The 20,812-nt window shown below is 52.2% G+C and overlaps 1 long non-coding RNA gene across 1 annotated transcript; it reads left to right on the top strand.

Moving 5' to 3' along the window:
* Positions 1 to 3,142: 3,142 nt before the first annotated feature.
* LOC140722338 (uncharacterized) lies at positions 3,143 to 20,460 on the top strand. The gene is made up of 4 exons (XR_012097588.1): positions 3,143 to 3,415; positions 19,258 to 19,344; positions 19,500 to 19,667; positions 19,832 to 20,460. It is a non-coding gene; the product is annotated as an uncharacterized lncRNA (long non-coding RNA).
* Positions 20,461 to 20,812: the final 352 nt, after the last annotated feature.

The raw sequence follows: 20,812 nt of genomic DNA, 5'->3' as shown, positions 1-20,812 counted from the left end.
ACAACCAGTCGCCTTGGGCAGATGGGGCTTGTCGGCAGTGATTGGCAGCTCACCCAGGAACAAGAAAACTCTGATCTCAAAACTCCACTGCCTTGTAACTGTAACCCCTCATGGGGAAGAGTTTGGGAGTAAACCCAATGGGAAAAGCCTGGAGCTGGAGTCCCTGAGTTAGTGTTAAACACTGTTCAACGCAGACTGGCATCTCCTGCGACACCTCTGGTGCCAAGCTGTGTCAGTCTCTGCCGTTCCTTTGAGTACATCAGATGCATGGAGAGAGGGAGCTTGCTACATCGGCAGAAGCTTCCTCTCCATATCGGAGTGCCCCGGCTTGCAGGGGCAGGACATCCATGGTCGACTCTGACAGACGGAGGCCTCATTAGACAGCGCCCCACACCCCCACAGCAAGACTGATGAGCAGCAGTTGCCAAGAGTTCACCACCCTGTCCCACAGACACGATGTACATCACTGACACAGACCCTTGTGGCTTCTTCCATTAACACAGATTCCACCTTTCCACCAATCCTCCATCACTGCGATTGAAAACTACCCATTTTCATTCCTGTCATTCCGATGGGTTATCGATCCGCAACTTCACTGTGATTCTCCCCCAGACGCTGCCCGACTTGAGTATTTCCCGCGTATTCTGCCTCTGTTTTGATGCAAGAGCAGTGGACACCTGTGACTCCCCAGTGTGTAGATTGGCCAAAATGCACAGTGTCCTGCTCTCCATAGTTCCACACCAGATCAACATTAACATCGTCAGTTAATGATGCAAACAATGCTTTAAATATAGTAAAATGTTGTTGTAACGGGAGTGCAGTCAGAATTGCAATAGGATATTCAAGATTCCAAAACTTTATTGTCGTTCCAACCGTGCATCAGCTCTGCAGGGTAGAATGAGACAGCGTTTCCCAGAAGCAGTGCAATCATAACATTACAAACGCAACACTAAATAATAAACACAACAATAAATAATAAAACACAACAGCCACATGTCGCTTTAAATCAACTTATAAGTGTCCGGTGGAAGTTATAAGTGTCCAAAGCAGAGTCAGGTCGAGCAGCTATTTAGCAGTCTGACTGCCTGTGGGAGGAAGCTGTTTAGTAGCCTTGTGGTTTTAGTTTTGATGCTCCTGTAACGTTTGCCTGATGGCAGAAGAACAAACAGTTCATGGAGAGGGTGTGAGGGGATTTTAATGATGTACCGTGTCTTCTGGAGGCATCGACGTTGAAAGAGGTCTTGGACAGAAGGTAGGGAGACCCCAATAACCTTCTCTGCTCCCCTAACCACCCCCTGCAAGGCTTTTTTGTCGGCAGCACTGCAGCTGGAGTCCCAGGTTGTGATGCAAAAGGTCATCACACTCTCAACCACGCCTCTGTAGAATGCAGTTAAGATGTTAGTGGGGAGTGATGCTTGTTTAAGCTTCCTCAGAAAGTGCAATCAGGGGAATGTTCACCTTCGCAAATAACTAGAACCAGAACATGAGGATTGGACATTTTCAGGGACATCCATTGCTGTCAATTCCGTGTCTGCAAATAGAATTTTACTTTCTGTCCTAATATCCATGGAAGCATTGAATTTATTCATGTAATCTCAAACACTGAAATACCGTTATAAAGTTCTTTGTCAGATGAGCCATTTAACGTTTTGAATATGTTCTCTGTTCCCATGGAAGATGTTCAACAGAAACATAAGGAGACTCTACGGGAACAAATTGAAACACTGAGAGTGAACACGATCCTGATGACGGAGAAGGTGAAGGTTTTCCAGCTGGCTGATCGATACGCTGAGCTCACGGTCATTTCTACTGTTCGAGATCGGACACTGGTGGAACATGAGCTGCTGGCAAGAGGCAGAGACCATGAGGATTATAGAGAGAAACAACTCCGCAGACAGCTGGAAAAAATCCGTACTGATCAGTTATTCCAGAGCAGCTTTTCCCGGAGTAAATCCAAATCTGGGAGTTCAGCTGCAGTGGCCGGAGTCCCGGGGATCGGGAAAACAACGATGGTACAAAAGATTGTTTATGACTGGGCCATGGGGAAAATATACCAACAATTCCAGTTTGTCTTCAGTTTCAAATTCCGGGATTTAAACTCCATTAATTGTAGAATAAACCTGCAGGAACTGATTCTGGATCAGTATCCTTACTTTGGGAATATCCTGACAGAAGTCTGGGAGAACACAGAGGGATTACTGTTTATATTCGATGGTTTAGATGAATTCAAACACAAAATCGATTTTGCAGACGGTTGGAGAGATACAGAACCCAAGCAACAGTGCCCAGATCCCGAGTGGAAGTGTGATGTGTCGGACATTGTGTACAGTTTAATCCAGGGCAAGCTGCTCCCAGGGTGTTCAGTGCTGGTGACCACCCGTCCCACTGGGTTACATTTATTGGAAAAGGCGGATATCAGTGTCTGGGCGGAAATCCTGGGATTTGTTGACGAGGAACGGAAGGAATATTTCATCAGACATTTTGAAGATCAGACGGTGGCCGAAGCTGTTTTCAATTATGTGAAGGAGAACGAGATCCTGTACACCATGAGCTACAACCCCTCCTACTGCTGGATCCTCGCTCTGGCACTGGGCCCCTTCTTCACACAAAGAGTCAGGGACCCGCAGCGAGTTCCCAAGACCATCACCCAACTGTACTCCTACTATATTTATAACATCCTGAAAAACCACGGCCGTGAGATTGAGAGCCCCCGTGATGTGTTACTCAGGGTTGGTCAGATGGCCTTCAGAGGAGTGTTGGAGAAGAAGATTGTGTTTTCAGATGGAGATTTGGTCAACTACAGTCTTCAGCCTTCCCAGTTCCTGTCCGGGTTCCTGATGGAGCTTTTGGAGAGAGAGGATTCTGCCCAGAGCGTGGTGTACACATTCCCACACCTCACCATCCAAGAGTTTGTAGCTGCAGTCGCACAATTCCTGAATCCACATCCCGGGGATATCCTGAAATTCCTCACTGATGCCCACAGCACGACAGATGGGCGATTTGAGGTATTTCTCCGTTTTGTTGCTGGTCTCTCCTCCCCAATGACAGCTCGGGGCCTGGTGGACTTTCTGGGTCCATTTCATCATGACACAACCTGCCGGGTGATTGACTGGGTGAAGGAGGAGGTTAAACACAAGAGTGGAAACACAGGGAGTGAAGCTGGTAAAAGGAGGCTCCTGAACACATTGCACTACCTGTTTGAGTCTCAGAATCGTGGAGTGGCTCAGGCCGCACTGGGATCTGTGGAAACACTTTCATTCAGTGGAATAACACTGACCCCGATTGACTGCGCGGTCCTGTCTCATGCCATCGGACTCTGTGATACAGTAAAACACCTCAACCTGGAGAAATGCCACATTCAGTGTGAAGGAATCCAGCGGCTGGGACCCGGGCTGCACAAGTGCCAGGAGTTGAGGTAACTTGATTTAACTCTCACTCTGAACTGTGAAACTGTTCTATTGTGTCATTTCAATGTAAAGGGATTTGGGTTAAACTGTGATAAATCAGATTGTGAAGAATTGTGACAAATGCCCAGGGGATCGGTCAGTAATTCCCCAAGGACAGGAGGGTTCTGTGGTTCCTTGTGAAGGGATGTTGGAGACTTCATCAGATCAGTGAATACCGACCATTGGTTTAATGGTAGTAAATCACAGGAATGGCCGTGTTTCCTGCTGCCTGTGACACGTCCATTGACAATGTTCCTTCTCACTGTTACTGACACCCAGACCGACACTGAATGCAGCAGGTGGGTCAGAGATTCACACCCCCTTCCCAGTGAGGGACAAGAGACCGTCTGCAGACTGTCCCAGTGAGTAGGAAAGAAATACCATTGTGAGATTGTCCTCCCCTGCCCTTGATAGTGTGTAACTTTGCTCACTACCAGATACACAGAGAGCGAGGCCGCATCTCCTCTGGGTCTCTGTTCAGACCCAGCACACACGTACAAAAATTTTCTGCATCCTCTCGTCTTGTAGGATTATCGTTTACCCTTGGAATCCTCCTGTGGGACTTTTTATCCCAATCCCCCTTCGATTCTTAGGGATCTCGTCCCCATCCCCATTCCTCCTGTGGGCTCTCTATTACCCTTTCCTCATCCTCCAGTGAAATGTCTTTTCCACACCCCTCCTTCCTGCGGGATCTTTCTTCCCCATTCCCATTCTTCCCGTGGGATCTCTCTTCCCCATCCCCCATCCGCCTACGGGGTCTCTCTTCGCAAACCCCCTTCATCCTGTGGGATCTCACTTCCCCATCCACCTCCCTCCTGTTGGATCTCTCCTCCCCATTCCCCTTCCTCCTGTCGAATCTCTCTTCCCCATCCCCCTTCCTCTTGTGGAATCTCTCTTCCCTATTCCCCTTCCACCTGTGGGATCTCTCTACCCCATCCCCCTTCTTCCCGTGGGATCTCTCTTCCACATTCCCCTTCCTCCTGTAGGTTCTCTCTTCCCATTTCACTTCCCTCCAGTGGTATCCCTTCTCATCCCCCATTCCTTCTGTCAGATCTCTTTTCCCCATCCCCCATCCGCCTACGGGATCTCATTTCCACATCCGCCTTCCGCCTGTGGGATCTCAGCCCCATCCCCCTCCCTCCTGTTGGATCTCTCCTCCCCATTCCCCTTCCACCAGTCGGATCTCTCTACCCCATCGCCCTTCCTGCTGTGGGATCTCTCTTCCCCATCCCCCTTCTTCCTGTGGGAACTGACCTCCCCATATTCCTTCATAGAATCGTAAAATCATAGAACACTACAGCACAGAAAACAAGCCATTCGGCCATTCTGCTCTGTGCCAAAACTTTATTCCGCTAGCCCCATTGACCTGCACCCAGTCCATAGCCCTCCAGACCTCTCCCATCCATGCATCTATCAGATTTATTCTTAAAACTTAAGAGTGTGTCCGCATTTTCCACATCAGATGGCAGCTCGTTCCACACTCTCACAACTCTCTGAGTGTCCCCTTAAACCTTTCCCCTTTCACCCTGAAGCAAAGTCCTTTTGTAATTTATCTCTCCTAATCCGTGTGGAAAGAGCCCATTCGCATCTACCCTGTCTATACCCCTCGTAATTGTGTAAAATTCTATCAAATCTCCCCTCATTCTTCTGCGCTCCAAGGAATAAAGTCCTAACCTGTTCAATCTTTCCTTGTAACTCAACTCCTGAAGAGCCGGCAACATCCTCGCAGATCTTTTCTGCTCACTTTCAGTCTTACTGATATCCGTCCTATAGTTCAGTGACCAGAACTGCACACAATACTCCAAATTTGGCCTCACCAATGTCTTATACAACCTCACCATAACATCCCAACTCCTATACTCAACTTTGATTTATGAATGCCAGGATGCCAAAAGCCTTCTTTACAACCCTGTCTCCCTGTGACGCCACTTTCAGGGAATTACGTATCTGAACTCCCAGATCCCTTTCTTCCTGCGCACTCCTCAGTGCCCTACCATTTACTGTGTATGTCCTACCTTGATTTGTCCTTACTAAATGGAACACCTCACACTTGTCTGCATTAAATTCCATCTGCCATTTTCTGGCCCATGTTGCCAGTTGGTCCAGATTCCTCTGCAAGCTTTGGAAGCCTTCCTCGCTGTCCACAACGCCTCCAATCTTAGTGTCATCAGCAAACTTGCTGATCCAATTTATCACACTATCATCTAGATCACTGATACAGACAACAAACAACAATGGTCCCAGCACAGATCCCTAAGACACACCACTAGTCACAGGCCTCCAGTCTGAGAAGCAATGATCCACTACCACTCTGTCTTCTCACACAGAGCCAATTTCGAATCCAATCTACAACCTCTCCATGGATACCTACTGTCTGAACCTTCTGAACTAACCTCCCATGTGGAACCTTGTCAAAAGCCTTACTAAAGTTCATGTAGACAACATCCACAGCCTTTCCTTCATGTGCATTCTTGGTAACCTCCTCGAAAAACACTACAGGATTCATTAAACACGATCTGCCATGAACAAAGCCATGCTGACTATCTTTAATCAGCCCTTGGTTGTCCAAATCCTTGTATATCCGATCTCTCAGAACACCTTCCAATAAATTACCTAATACCGATGTCAGGCTCACTGGCCTGTAATTACCTGGTGTATTTTTGGAGCCTTTTTCAAACAACGGAACAACATGAGCTACCCTCCAATCTTCCGGCACAGCAATTGTGGCGAAGGACACTTTAAATATTTCTGCCAGGACCCCTGCAATTTCTACACTAGTCTCTCTCAAGGTCCGAGAAAATATCATGTCAGGCCTGGGGGATTTATTTACCTTTATTTGCTGTAAGGCAGTAAGCACCTCCTCCTCTTTAATCTCTATATGTTCCATAAAACATAGAATAGTACAGCACATTACAGGCCCTTCGGCCCACAATGTTGTGCCGACCCTCAAAACCTGCCTGCCATATAACCCCCCACCTTAATTTCCTCCATATGCCTGTCTAGTAGTCTCTTAAACTTCACTAGTGTATCTGCCTCCACCACTGACTCAGGCAGTGCATTCCACGCACGAACCACTCTCTGAGTGAAAAACTTTCCTCTAATATCCCCCTTGAACTTCCCTCTCCTTACCTTAAAACCATGTCCTCTTGTACTGAGCAGTGTTGCCCTGGGGAAGAGGCGCTGGCTGTCCACTCTGTCTATTCCTCTTAATATCTTGTACACCTCTATCATGTCTCCTCTCATCCTCCTTCTCTCCAGAGAGTAAAACCCTAGCTCCCTTAATCTCTGATCACAGTCCATACTCTCTAAACCAGGCAGAATCCTGGTAAATCTCCTCTGTACCCTTTCCAATGCTTCCACATCCTTCCTATAGTGAGGTGACCAGAACTGGACACAGTACTCCAAGTGTGGCCTAACTAGAATTTTATAGAGCTGCATCATTACATCGCGTCTCTTAAACTCTATCCTTTGACTTATGAAAACTAACACTCCATAAGCTTTCTTAACTACCCTATCTACCTATGAGGCAACTTTCAGGGATATGTGGGCATATATCCCCTGATCGCTCTGCTCCTCCACACTACCAACTAAATTGCCATTTACTTTGTACTCTGCCTTGGAGTTTGTCCTTCCGAAGTGTACCACCTCACACTTCTCCGGGTTGAACTCCATCTGCCACTTCTCAGCCCACTTCTGCATCCTATCAGTGTCTCTCTGAAATCTTCGACAATCTTCTACACAATCTACAACAGTACCAACCTTTGTGTCATCTGCAAACTTGCCAACCCACCCTTCTACTCCCACATCAAGGTCGTTAATAAAAATCACAAAAAGTAGAAGTCCCAGAACAGATCCTTGCGGGACACCACTAGTCACAACCCTCCAATCTGATTGTTCTACCTCCACCATGACCATCTGCCTTCTGCAGGCAATCCAATTCTGAATCCACCTGGCCAAACTTCCCTGGATCCTATGCCTTCTGACTTTCTGAATAAGCCTACCATGTGGAACCTTGTCAAATGCCTTACTAAAATCCTTGTAGATCACATCCACTGCACTACCCTCATCTATAGGCCTGGTCACCTCCTCAAAGAACTCTAACAGGCTTGTTAGGCACGATCTGCCCTTCACAAATCCATGCTAACTGTCCCTGATCAGACCATGATACTCTAAATGCCCATAGATCCTATCTCTAAGAATCTTTTCCAACAGCTTTCCCACCACAGATGTAAGGCTCACTGATCTATAATTACCTGGACTATCCCTACTACCTTTTTTGAACAAGGGGACAGCATTCGTCTCCCTCCAATCCTCCCGTACCATTCCCGTGGACAACGACAACATAAAGATCCTAGCCAGAGGTTCAGCAATCTCTTCCCTTGCCTCGTGGAGCAGCCTGGGGAATATTCCGACCGGCCCCGGGGACTTATCCGTCCAAACAACTCCAACACCTCCACTAGCTTAATATCAACATGCTCCAGAACGTCAACCTCACTCATATTGTCCTCACCGTCATCAAGTTCCCTCTCATTGGTGAATACCGAAGAGATGTATTCATTGAGGACCTCGCTCACTTCCACAGCCTCCAGGCACACCTCTCCACTCTTATCTCTAATCGGTCCTACCATCATCCCTGTCATCCTATTGTTCCTCACATAATTGCCTTGGGGTTTTCCTTTACCCTACTTGCCAAGGCCTTCTCATGCCCCCTTCTTGCTCTTCTCAGCCCCTTCTTAAGCTCATTTCTTGCTACCCTATATTCCTCAATAGACCCATCTGATCCTTGCTTCCTAAACCTCGTGTACGCTGCCTTCTTCCACCTGACTAGATTTTCCACTTCACTTGTCACCCATGGTTCCTTCACCCTACCATTCGTTATCTTCCTCAGCGTGACAAATTAATCCCTAACATCCAACAAGAGATCCTTAAACATCGACCACATGTCCATAGTACATTTCCGTGCAAAAACATCATCCCAATTCACACCCGCGTTCTACTTATAGCCTCATAATTTCCCCTTCCCCAATTAAAAATATTCCTGTCCTCTCTGATTCTATCCTTTTCCATGATAATGCTAAAGGTCAGGGAGCGGTGGTCACTGTCCCCCAGATGCTCACGCACTGACAGATCTGTGACCTGACCCCGTTCGTTACCTAATACTAGATCTGGTATGGCATTCCCCCTAGTCGGCCTGTCAACATACTGTGACAGGAATCCATCCTGGACACATTTAACAAACTCTGCCCCATCTGAACCCTTGGAACTAATCAAGTGCCAATCAATATTAGGGAAGTTAAAGTCACCCATGATAACAACCCTGTTATTTTTGCACCTTTCCAAAATATGCCTCCACATCTGCTCCTCGGTATCTCTGCTGCAACCAGAGGGCCTATAGAATACCCCTAGTAGAGTAACTGCTCCCTTCCTGCTCCTGACTTCCAACCATACTGACTCAAAAGAGGATCCTGCTACATTACCCATCCTTTCTGTAGCTGTAATAGTATCCCTGACCAGTAATGCCACCCCTCCTCCCCCTTTCCCCCCTCTCTATCCCTTTTAAAGCACTGAAATCCAGGAATATTGAGAATCCATTCCTGCCCTGGTGCCAGCCAAGACTCCGTAATGGCCACTACATCATAATTCCATGTATGTATCCAAGCTCTCAGTTCATCACCTTTGTTCCTGATGTTTCTTGCATTGAAGTATACACACTTTAGCCCTTCTACCTCACTGCCTTTATACCCTTTATTCTGCTGCACTTTCCTCAAAGCCTGTCTGTGTCAGATCTGGCTTTACTCCATGCACTTCTTTCACTGCTCTATCGCTCTGGGTCCCATCCCCCTTGCAAATTAGTTTGAACCCTCCCGAACGATGCTAGCAAACCTACCAGCAAGGGTATTGCTCCCCCTTGAGTTCAGGTGCAACCCATCCAATCTGTACAGGTCCCACCTTCCCCAGAAGAGATACCAATGGTCTAAAAATCTAAAACCCTGTCCCCTGCAGGAACTCCTCAGCCACGCATTCAACTGTCATCTCCTCCAATTCTTACCATCACTATCACGTAGTACTGGCAACAATCCTGAGAACACCACCCTTGAGGTCCTGTTCTTCAGCCTTCTGCCTAGTTCCCGAAATTCACCCTTCAGGACCTCAACCCTCTTCCTGCCTATGTCATTGGTACCAATATGTATCACGACTTCTGGTTGCTTTCCCTCTCGTACCAGAATGTCATGTACTCGGTCAGACATATCCCGGACCCTGGCACCCGGGAGGCAACAAACCATGCGGGTTTCCTTCTCACGTCCACAAAATCTCCTGTCTGCTCCCCTGACTATTGAGTCTCCAATGACGACAGCTCTCCTCCTCTCCGTCCCACCCTTCTGCATCACAGGGTCAGACTCAGTGACAGAGGCCCTGCCACCGTAGCTCACACCTGGTCGGTCGTCCTCACCAACAGCATCCAGGACGGTAAACTTATTATTCAGGGGAATGACTACAGGGGTGCTCTGCACTACCTGTCTACTCTCCTTCGCTTTCCCCCTCGGACTGTCACCCAACGACCTGCTTCCGGCAGCCTAGGTGTGACTACCTCCCTGTAGCTCTCATCTATGTCTGCCTTATTCTCCCTTATGAGTCGAAGGTCATCCAGCTGCTGCTCCAGATTCCTCACACGGTTTTCCAGATCGCCCAGCCGCAAGCACTTCTGGCAGATGTGACTCTGCGGGAGAGGGGAGTTCCCCCAAGACTGCCACATCTCACAGGAGAGGCACATCACCGTCTCAGGAGGCATTGTAAAGACCTGTCAAAGCCTAAAATCTCCACTCACTCACTGGCCCCCTCACTCACTGGCCGCGTTCCATGGCACTACTGTTTGTTTCCTTTAATTCCATATCCGCTATGCCAGTTTCCTGAGTAGACACTGACGCAAAAAAACTGTTTAAGATCTTCCCCATCTCGTGATGCTCCACACATAGACCACATAGACAACCACTCTGATCTTCTAGGGGACCAATTTTGTCCTTTACTAACCTTTTACTCTTAATATACTCGTAGGAACCCTTTGGGTTTACCTTCACATTATCTGCCAACACAACCTCATGTCTTCTTTTTGCCTTCCTGATTTCCTTCTTTAGTAGTCACTTACATTCTCTATATTCTTCAAGTATCTCATTTGTTCCTTGTTGCCTATACCTGCCAAACACCCAATCTGCTTATCCCAATCCACTCTTCTCAGATCCTCTCTCATTTCCACAAAATTGGCCCTTCTCCAGTTCAGAACCTTAATTGGTGGACCAGTCCTGTCCTTATCCATAATTATCTTGAAACTAATGACATTATGGTCACTGGACCCAAAATGTTCACTTACACATACTTCTGTCACCTGACCTGTCTGATTCCCTAATAGATCAGGTACTGCACCCTCCCTCGTTGGTACATCAATATATTGATTTAAAAACTTTCCTGAACACATTTGACAAACTCCACGCCATCTAACCCTTTCACAGAGTGGGCGTCCAGGTCAATATGTGGGAAGTTAAAATCCCCTCCGATTACAAATTCCTGTTTCTTACATTGGTGTGCTAACTCTCTACAGAATTGCTCCTCCGATTCTCTCTAACGATTGGGCCGTATATAATAATACCCTATTCGTGTGGTCACTCCTTTCACGTTCCTCAGCTCCACCCATACGGCCTCTGTAGACGAGACCTCCGGGCCGTCCCATCTACGCACAACTGTGATGTTCTCCCTGACTAGTAATGCCACTCCTCCCCCTCTATCACGTCTGAAACAACGTAACATCGGTACATGAAGCTGCCAGTCCTGCCCCTCCTGCAAAACAAGTCTTACTAATAGCAATAATGTCGAAATCATCATGTGCCAATCCACGCCCTAAACTCAACTGCCTTACCTACAATACTCTTTGCATTGAAATAGATGCAACTGAGAACATTTCTGTCTCGGACAAACCATTGATATCTGTCTATACAGGCAGTCCTCGCATGACCATTATCCTCCTCCACATCACTATCTGCTCTAACACTCTGCCCCCTCCCCCTGCAACCTTGATTAAAACTCCCGGAGCAGAACTTGCTAACTTACCGGCAAGGATGTTAGTCCCCCTCCAGTTCAGGTGCAAACTGCCCAATTCGAACTGGTCCCACCTCCCCTGGAAGAAAGCCCAATTGTCCAGAAACATAAACCCCTCCCTCATGCACCATCCCCTCAGCCACGTATTTAGCTGCATTATTTCTAGCCTCAATAGCACGTGGCACGGGTAGCAATCCTCCTGTGGGATCTCACTTTCCCATCCCCCATTCATCCTCTGGGCTGTCTGTTCGCACTCCCCCTTCCAGCAGTTGGATCTCTCCTCAGCATCCCACTTCCTCCTGTGGGATCTCTCTCCCCCATCCCCCTTCCTCCTGTCCGATCTCTCTGCCCCATCCCCCTTCCTCCTGTGCGAACTCTCTTCCCCATCCCCCTTCCTCCTGTGCGATCTCTCTCCCACATCCCCCTTCCTCCTGTGGGATCTCTCTTCCCGATCCCCCTTCCTTCTGTGGGAACTCTCTCCCCCATCCCCCTTCCTCCTGTGGGTCCTCTATTCTCCATCACTTCCTCCTGTGGGAACTCTCTCCCCCATCCCCCTTCCTCCTGTGGGATTTCTCTCCCCCAACCCCCTTCCTCCTGTGGGATCTCTCTCCCCCATCCCCAGTCCTCCTGTGGGATCTCTCTCCCCAATACCCCTTCCTGCTGTGGAATCTCTCTTCCCCATCCCCCTTCATCCTGTGGGATCTCTCTTAACTATCCCCGTTCCTCTAGTGGGATCTCGTTCCCCCATCCCTTTCCTCCTGTGGAATCTCTCTCCCCCATCCCCCTTCCTCCTGTGGGATCTCTCTCCTCCATCCCCATTCCTCCTGTGTGATCTCTGGTCCCCATCCCCCTTCCTCCTGTGGGATCTCTCTCCCCCATCCTCCAGTGGGATCTCTCTCCCCATCCCCCTTCCTCCTGTGGGACCGCTCTCCCCCAATCCCCTTCCTCCTGTGGGATCGCTCACATCCATCCCACTTCCTCCTGTGGGATCTCTCTCTCCCCATCCCGCTTCCTCCTGTGGGATCTCTCTTCCCGATCCCCCTTCCTCCTGTGGGAACTCTCTCCCCCATCCCCTTCCTCCTGTGGGATCTCTGTCCCCCATCCTCCAGTGGGACCTCACTCCACATCCCCCTTCCTCCTGTGGGAACTCTCTCCCCCATCCCCCTTCCTCCTGTGGGATCTCTGTCCCCCATCCTCCAGTGGGACCTCACTCCACATCCCACTTCCTCCTGTGGGACCGCTCTCCCCCATCCCCTTCCTCCTGTGGGATCTCTCTCCCCCAACCCCTTTCCTCCTGTGTGATCTCTGTTCCCCATCCCCCTTCCTCCAGTGGGATCTCCCTCCCCAACCCCCTTCCTGCTGTGGGACCGCTGTCCCCCATTCCCCTTCCTCCTGTGGGATCTCTCTGCCTCATCTCCCGTCCTCCTGTGGGATCTCTCTCCCTCCATCCCCCTTCCGCCTGTGGGATCGCTCTCCCCCATCCCCCTTCCTCCAGTGGGATCCCTCTTCCCCATCCCCCTTCCTCCTGTGGGATCTCTCTACCCCATCCCCTTCATCCTGTGGGAACTCTCTACCCCATCCCCCTTCCTCCTGTGGGATCTCTCTTCCCCATCCCCCTTCCTCCTGTGGGATCTCTCTTCCACATCCCCCTTCCTCCCGTGGGATCACTCTCCCCATCCCCCTTCCTGCTGTGGGACCGCTCTCCCCCAATCCCTTTCCTTCTGTGGGATCTGTCTGCCCCATCTCCCGTCCTCCTGTGGGATCTCTCTCCCTCCATCTTCCGCCTGTGGGATCGCTCTCCCCCACCCCCCTTCCTCCTGTGGGATCTCGCTCGCCCATCCCCTTTCCTCCTGTGTGATCTCTGTTCCCCATCCCCCTTCCTCCCGTGGGATCTCTCTCCCCATCCCCCTTCCTGCTGTGGGACCGCTCTCCCCCAACCCCTTTCCTTCTGTGGGATCTCTCTGCCCCATCTCCCGTCCTCCTGTGGGATCTCTCTCCCTCCATATTCCGCCTGTGGGATCGCTCTCCCCCATCCACTTTCCTCCTGTGTGATCTCTCTTCCCCATCCCCTTCCTCCTGTGGGATCTCTCTCCCCCATCCCCCTTCCTCCTGAGGGATCTCTCTCCACCATCCCCCTTCCTGCTGTGGGATCTCTCTTCCCTATCCCCGTTCCTCTTGTGGGATCTCGTTCCCCCATCCCCCTTCCTCCAGTGGGTCCTCTATTCTCCATCACTTCCTCCTGTGGGATCTCTCTACCCCATCCCCCTTCCTCTTGTGGGATCTATATCCCCCATTCCCTTCCCTCCTGTGGGCTCACCCTTCCCCATCCCCATTCATCCTGTGGGATCTCTCTTAACTATCCCCGTTCCTCTAGTGGGATCTCGTTCCCCCATCCCTTTCCTCCTGTGGAATCTCTCTCCCCCATCCCCCTTCCTCCTGTGGGATCTCTCTCCTCCATCCCCATTCCTCCTGTGTGATCTCTGGACCCCATCCCCCTTCCTCCTGTGGGATCTCTCTCCCCCATCCTCCAGTGGGATCTCTCTCCCCATCCCGCTTCCTCCTGTGGGATCTCTCTTCCCGATCCCCCTTCCTCCTGTGGGAACTCTCTCCCCCATCCCCCTTCCTCCTGTGGGATCTCTGTCCCCCATCCTCCAGTGGGACCTCACTCCACATCCCACTTCCTCCTGTGGGACCGCTCTCCCCCATCCCCTTCCTCCTGTGGGATCTCTCTCCCCCAACCCCTTTCCTCCTGTGTGATCTCTGTTCCCCATCCCCCTTCCTCCAGTGGGATCTCCCTCCCCATCCCCCTTCCTGCTGTGGGACCGCTGTCCCCCATTCCCCTTCCTCCTGTGGGATCTCTCTGCCTCATCTCCCGTCCTCCTGTGGGATCTCTCTCCCTCCATCCCCCTTCCGCCTGTGGGATCGCTCTCCCCCATCCCCCTTCCTCCAGTGGGATCTCTCTCCCCATCCTCCTCCCTCCTGTGGGACCCCTCTCCCCCATCCCCTTCCTCCTGTGGGATCCCTCTTCCCCATCCCCCTTCCTCCTGTGGGATCTCTCTACCCCATCCCCTTCATCCTGTGGGAACTCTCTACCCCATCCCCCTTCCTCCTGTGGGATCTCTCTTCCCCATCCCCCTTCCTCCTGTGGGATCTCTCTTCCACATCCCCCTTCCTCCTGTGGGATCTCTCTCCCACATCCCCTTTCCTCCCGTGTGATCTCTGTTCCCCATCCCCCTTCCTCCCGTGGGATCACTCTCCCCCATCCCCCTTCCTGCTGTGGGACCGCTCTCCCCCAATCCCTTTCCTTCTGTGGGATCTGTCTGCCCCATCTCCCGTCCTCCTGTGGGATCTCTCTCCCTCCATCTTCCGCCTGTGGGATCGCTCTCCCCCACCCCCCTTCCTCCTGTGGGATCTCGCTCGCCCATCCCCTTTCCTCCTGTGTGATCTCTGTTCCCCATCCCCCTTCCTCCCGTGGGATCTCTCTCCCCATCCCCCTTCCTGCTGTGGGACCGCTCTCCCCCAACCCCTTTCCTTCTGTGGGATCTCTCTGCCCCATCTCCCGTCCTCCTGTGGGATCTCTCTCCCTCCATATTCCGCCTGTGGGATCGCTCTCCCCCATCCACTTTCCTCCTGTGTGATCTCTCTTCCCCATCCCCTTCCTCCTGTGAGATCTCTCTCCCCCATCCCCCTTCCTCCTGAGGGATCTCTCTCCACCATCCCCCTTCCTGCTGTGGGATCTCTCTTCCCCATCCCCCTTCCTCCTGTGGGATCTCTCTCCACCACCCCCCTTCCTGCTGTGGGATCTCTCTTCCCTATCCCCGTTCCTCTTGTGGGATCTCGTTCCCCCATCCCCCTTCCTCCAGTGGGTCCTCTATTCTCCATCACTTCCTCCTGTGGGATCTCTCTACCCCATCCCCCTTCCTCTTGTGGGATCTATATCCCCCATTCCCTTCCCTCCTGTGGGCTCACCCTTCCCCATCCCCATTCATCCTGTGGGATCTCTCTTAACTATCCCCGTTCCTCTAGTGGGATCTCGTTCCCCCATCCCTTTCCTCCTGTGGAATCTCTCTCCCCCATCCCCCTTCCTCCTGTGGGATCTCTCTCCTCCATCCCCCTTCCTCCTGTGGGATCTCTCTTCCCGATCCCCCTTCCTTCTGTGGGAACTCTCTCCCCCATCCCCCTTCCTCCTGTGGGTCCTCTATTCTCCATCACTTCCTCCTGTGGGAACTCTCTCCCCCATCCCCCTTCCTCCTGTGGGATCTCTCTCCCCCATCCCCAGTCCTCCTGTGGGATCTCTCTCCCCAATACCCCTTCCTGCTGTGGAATCTCTCTTCCCCATCCCCCTTCATCCTGTGGGATCTCTCTTAACTATCCCCGTTCCACTAGTGGGATCTCGTTCCCCCATCCCTTTCCTCCTGTGGAATCTCTCTCCCCCATCCCCCTTCCTCCTGTGGGATCTCTCTCCTCCATCCCCATTCCTCCTGTGTGATCTCTGGTCCCCATCCCCCTTCCTCCTGTGGGATCTCTCTCCCCCATCCTCCAGTGGGATCTCTCTCCCCATCCCCCTTCCTCCTGTGGGACCGCTCTCCCCCAATCCCCTTCCTCCTGTGGGATCGCTCACATCCATCCCACTTCCTCCTGTGGGATCTCTCTCCCCCATCCCCCTTCCTCCTGTGGGATCTCTCTTCCCGATCCCCCTTCCTCCTGTGGGAACTCTCTCCCCCATCCCCCTTCCTCCTGTGGGATCTCTGTCCCCCATCCTCCAGTGGGACCTCACTCCACATCCCACTTCCTCCTGTGGGACCGCTCTCCCCCATCCCCTTCCTCCTGTGGGATCTCTCTCCCCCAACCCCTTTCCTCCTGTGTGATCTCTGTTCCCCATCCCCCTTCCTCCAGTGGGATCTCCCTCCCCATCCCCCTTCCTGCTGTGGGACCGCTGTCCCCCGTTCCCCTTCCTCCTGTGGGATCTCTCTGCCTCATCTCCCGTCCTCCTGTGGGATCTCTCTCCCTCCATCCCCCTTCCGCCTGTGGGATCGCTCTCCCCCATCCCCCTTCCTCCAGTGGGATCTCTCTCCCCATCCTCCTCCCTCCTGTGGGACCCCTCTCCCCCATCCCCTTCCTCCTGTGGGATCCCTCTTCCCCATCCCCCTTCCTCCTGTGGGATCTCTCTACCCCATCCCCTTCATCCTGTGGGAACTCTCTACCCCATCCCCCTTCCTCCTGTGGGATCTCTCTTCCCCATCCCCCTTCCTCCTGTGGGATCTCTCTTCCACATCCCCCTTCCTCCTGTGTGATCTCTCTCCCACATCCCCTTTCCTCCCGTGTGATCTCTGTTCCCCATCCCCCTTCCTCCCGTGGGATCACTCTCCCCATCCCCCTTCCTGCTGTGGGACCGCTCTCCCCCAATCCCTTTCCTTCTGTGGGATCTGTCTGCCCCATCTCCCGTCCTCCTGTGGGATCTCTCTCCCTCCATCTTCCGCCTGTGGGATCGCTCTCCCCCACCCCCCTTCCTCCTGTGGGATCTCGCTCGCCCATCCCCTTTCCTCCTGTGTGATCTCTGTTCCCCATCCCCCTTCCTCCCGTGGGATCTCTCTCCCCATCCCCCTTCCTGCTGTGGGACCGCTCTCCCCCAACCCCTTTCCTTCTGTGGGATCTCTCTGCCCCATCTCCCGTCCTCCTGTGGGATCTCTCTCCCTCCATATTCCGCCTGTGGGATCGCTCTCCCCCATCCACTTTCCTCCTGTGTGATCTCTCTTCCCCATCCCCTTCCTCCTGTGGGATCTCTCTCCCCCATCCCCCTTCCTCCTGAGGGATCTCTCTCCACCATCCCCCTTCCTGCTGTGGGATCTCTCTTCCCCATCCCCCTTCCTCCTGTGGGATCTCTCTCCACCACCCCCCTTCCTGCTGTGGGATCTCTCTTCCCTATCCCCGTTCCTCTTGTGGGATCTCGTTCCCCCATCCCCCTTCCTCCAGTGGGTCCTCTATTCTCCATCACTTCCTCCTGTGGGATCTCTCTACCCCATCCCCCTTCCTCTTGTGGGATCTATATCCCCCATTCCCTTCCCTCCTGTGGGCTCACCCTTCCCCATCCCCATTCATCCTGTGGGATCTCTCTTAACTATCCCCGTTCCTCTAGTGGGATCTCGTTCCCCCATCCCTTTCCTCCTGTGGAATCTCTCTCCCCCATCCCCCTTCCTCCTGTGGGATCTCTCTCCTCCATCCCCATTCCTCCTGTGTGATCTCTGGACCCCATCCCCCTTCCTCCTGTGGGATCTCTCTCCCCCATCCTCCAGTGGGATCTCTCTCCCCATCCCGCTTCCTCCTGTGGGACCGCTCTCCCCCAATCCCCTGCCTCCTGTGGGATCGCTCACACCCATCCCACTTCCTCCTGTGGGATCTCTCTCCCCCATCCCCCTTCCTCCTGTGGGATCTCTCTCCCCCATCCCCTTTCCTCCTGTATGATCTCTGTTCCCCATCCCCCTTCCTCCTGTGGGATCACTCTGCCCCATCCCCCTTCCTCTTGTGGGATCTCTCTTCCCCATCCCCTTCCTCCTGTGTAATCTCTCTTCCCTATCCCCTTCCTCTTGTGGGATCTCTCTCCCCCATCCCCCTTCCTCCTGTGGTATCTCTCTCCCCCATCCCCCTTCCTCCTGTAGGATCTCTCTCTCCATCCCCCTTCCTATTGTGGAATCTCTCTCCCCCATCCCCTTTCCTCCTGTGGGATCTCTCTCCCCCGTCACCCTCTCTCCTGTGGGATCTCTCTCCCCCATCTCCCTTCCTCCTGTGGGATATCTCTCCCCCATCCCCCTTCCTCCTGTGGGATCTCTCTCCCCCATCCCCCTTCCTCCTGTGGGATCTCTCTCCCCCATCTCCCTTCCTCCTGTGGGATAACCCTCCCCCATCCCCCTTCCTCCTGTGGGATGTCTCTCCCCCATCCCCCTTTCTCCTATGGGATCTCTCTCCCCCATCCCCCTTCCTCCTGTAGGATCTCTCTCTCCATCCCCCTTCCTCTTGTGGAATCTCTCTCCCCCATCCCCCTTCCTCCTGTGGGATCTCTCTCCCCCATCACCCTCTCTCCTGTGGGATCTCTCTCCCCCATCTCCGTTCCTCCTGTGGGATATCTCTCCCCCATCCCCCTTCCTCCTGTGGGATCTCTCTCCCCCATCCCCCTTCCTCCTGTGGGACCTCTCTCCCCCATCTCCCTTCCTCCTGTGGCATATCTCTCCCCCATCCCCCTTCCTCCTGTGGGATCTCTCTCCCCCATCCCCCTTTCTCCTGTGGGATCTCTCTCCCACATCCCCCTTCCTCTTGTGGGATCTCTCTTCCACATGCGCTTCCTTCTGTGTCTTTCCATCCTTTACATTAGGTGATGGCTCTTCCTCCATCTCCCGTCGACATTTCCCGATTCTCAAATCTTCCTCACTGTTTGACTTTCTCCCCTTCACCCCCGCCCTTTCCGACTGTCTCACGTCAGGAACACTTTTCTAACCATCAGGGAATGGGAGAGAATATGTGGAGTTTACAGGGTCACACCGGCAGACGAAATTACTGACATTCGTTGAATTCATTGGAGCTGGGCAGTGAGGGACATTGACAGTGATGGGAACTACGATCAGTGAATTAATAAAGGGTTTAATGTTTGCTTAAATATCCGAGTGAGAGAAATTCCCCCAGACCCACGGTTTTAATCACTTTGTTCATCAATCTGTCTGTTTGTGTTTAGACTGAACAATAATAACCTGGGAAATTCAGGAGTGAAACTGGTGTCTGCGGCTCTGAGGAACCCGGAGTGTAAAATACAGAGACTGTGGTAAGTCCCAGACTGTGGGACACTGTTGTTACAGTCACAGGGTTTCGGTCCCTGAACATTAATGTGATCAGTAATGGTGTTCCTGATAAACACTGGGGATTTGTACCGTCTCCTGTCTCACTGTGTCCTTCACCCTCACTCTCTCTCATCTCCAGGCTGAAGGATGTCGGTCTCACAGATTCTGGTGCCGAGGATCTCGTCTCCGCTCTCAGTACAAACCCATCACTGACGGGGCTGGATCTGGGATCAAACTCTCTGACAGACCGATCTGTCCCCGCTCTCCGCCGCCTCATACTGACCCTCACGAGTCTGAAGTGGATCTGGTGAGTGTTTCTGTTAATGTTCAATGTGATAAAATATCAGCGGATCCGCGGATTTTCTGGTGATATTTGTCTGTGAGTGTTGTTGAAACATTAACTCCGGTCCCCTGTTACTGACACTGTTGTGTAATCTGTTTATTTCATCTTTATTCTCCCATCTGTTTCAGGCTGGCGTTGAATCGGTTCAGTGAGACCGGGTGGAAGGAACTGAGATCTCTGGAGGAACTCAGACGCAGACTGAGAGTGACCGTGTGAACATCTGAATGTGTGAACATCCCCGCCCGCGGGATGGGGACATTTTGGCCGACTCCCCGCCCTCCCCTTTAACTCCCGCCCTTACCTTTAATGCCGCACGCTGGGGCTGATTCCCAACGGTTTTAACGGAACCGGCTCGGGCCTCGCGATGTGTGCGTCGCTCGCAACGGTCCCACCGTGATGTGTTTCCGCCTGCTGTCCGGCGGGGCAGCTTCCGCCGGAAGTGCGTGTGCGATACTCCCACGTGACACCCCGGGGAATTACCCGGACAGGAAGAGCCCGGGGGCCGGGGCTCAGTCTGGGACACCGGTGTCCTGGGGTGGGGGGGGGGGATGATCCCGGGAGAGAATCCTTTTGCTCCCTTTGCTGAGGACGGTGCATTCGGCAGCCTGGCCGATATAATGATGTTAAATGGACAAATCCCTCGGCAGTGACCCTGGATCTGCAGCGATCCCGGACACGGCCCTGAAGTGTGATTTTTTAATCATCGGTTCCCCGATGCAGAGTGACGGTGAGAAACGGGACTGATTATTGAAACTGTCACTCCTTGTCGCCGGTCAGTTATATTGTTTTGAAGTCTGACGTAAAAAATATAAATGAAGGTTTCTAATTGCTGTATTCTCACTTATGGATAAAAAAATTGCCGTAAATTACCAAAAGATTTGTGATAAAGAAAGGATTATTTCTCATGTAACCATATAACCATATAGGGTTGAGAGAGAGGAGCTGGACAAGGTAGATTGGAAGAAGCTGCTGGCAGGGATGTCAGCAAAGCAGCAATGGCGTGTGTTTCTGAGAAAAATGAGGAAGGTGCAGGAGACGGGTATTCCAAAAATGAAGAAATACTCAAATGGCAAAATAGTGCAACCGTGGCTGACGAGGGAAGTCAAAGC

The sequence above is a fragment of the Hemitrygon akajei genome, unplaced genomic scaffold (genome assembly GCF_048418815.1).
Source record: "Hemitrygon akajei unplaced genomic scaffold, sHemAka1.3 Scf000075, whole genome shotgun sequence".
In the NCBI taxonomy this organism is placed as follows: domain Eukaryota; kingdom Metazoa; phylum Chordata; class Chondrichthyes; order Myliobatiformes; family Dasyatidae; genus Hemitrygon; species Hemitrygon akajei.
Note: the sequence above shows the minus strand (reverse complement) of the source record. Positions and strands in the feature narration are given on the sequence as shown.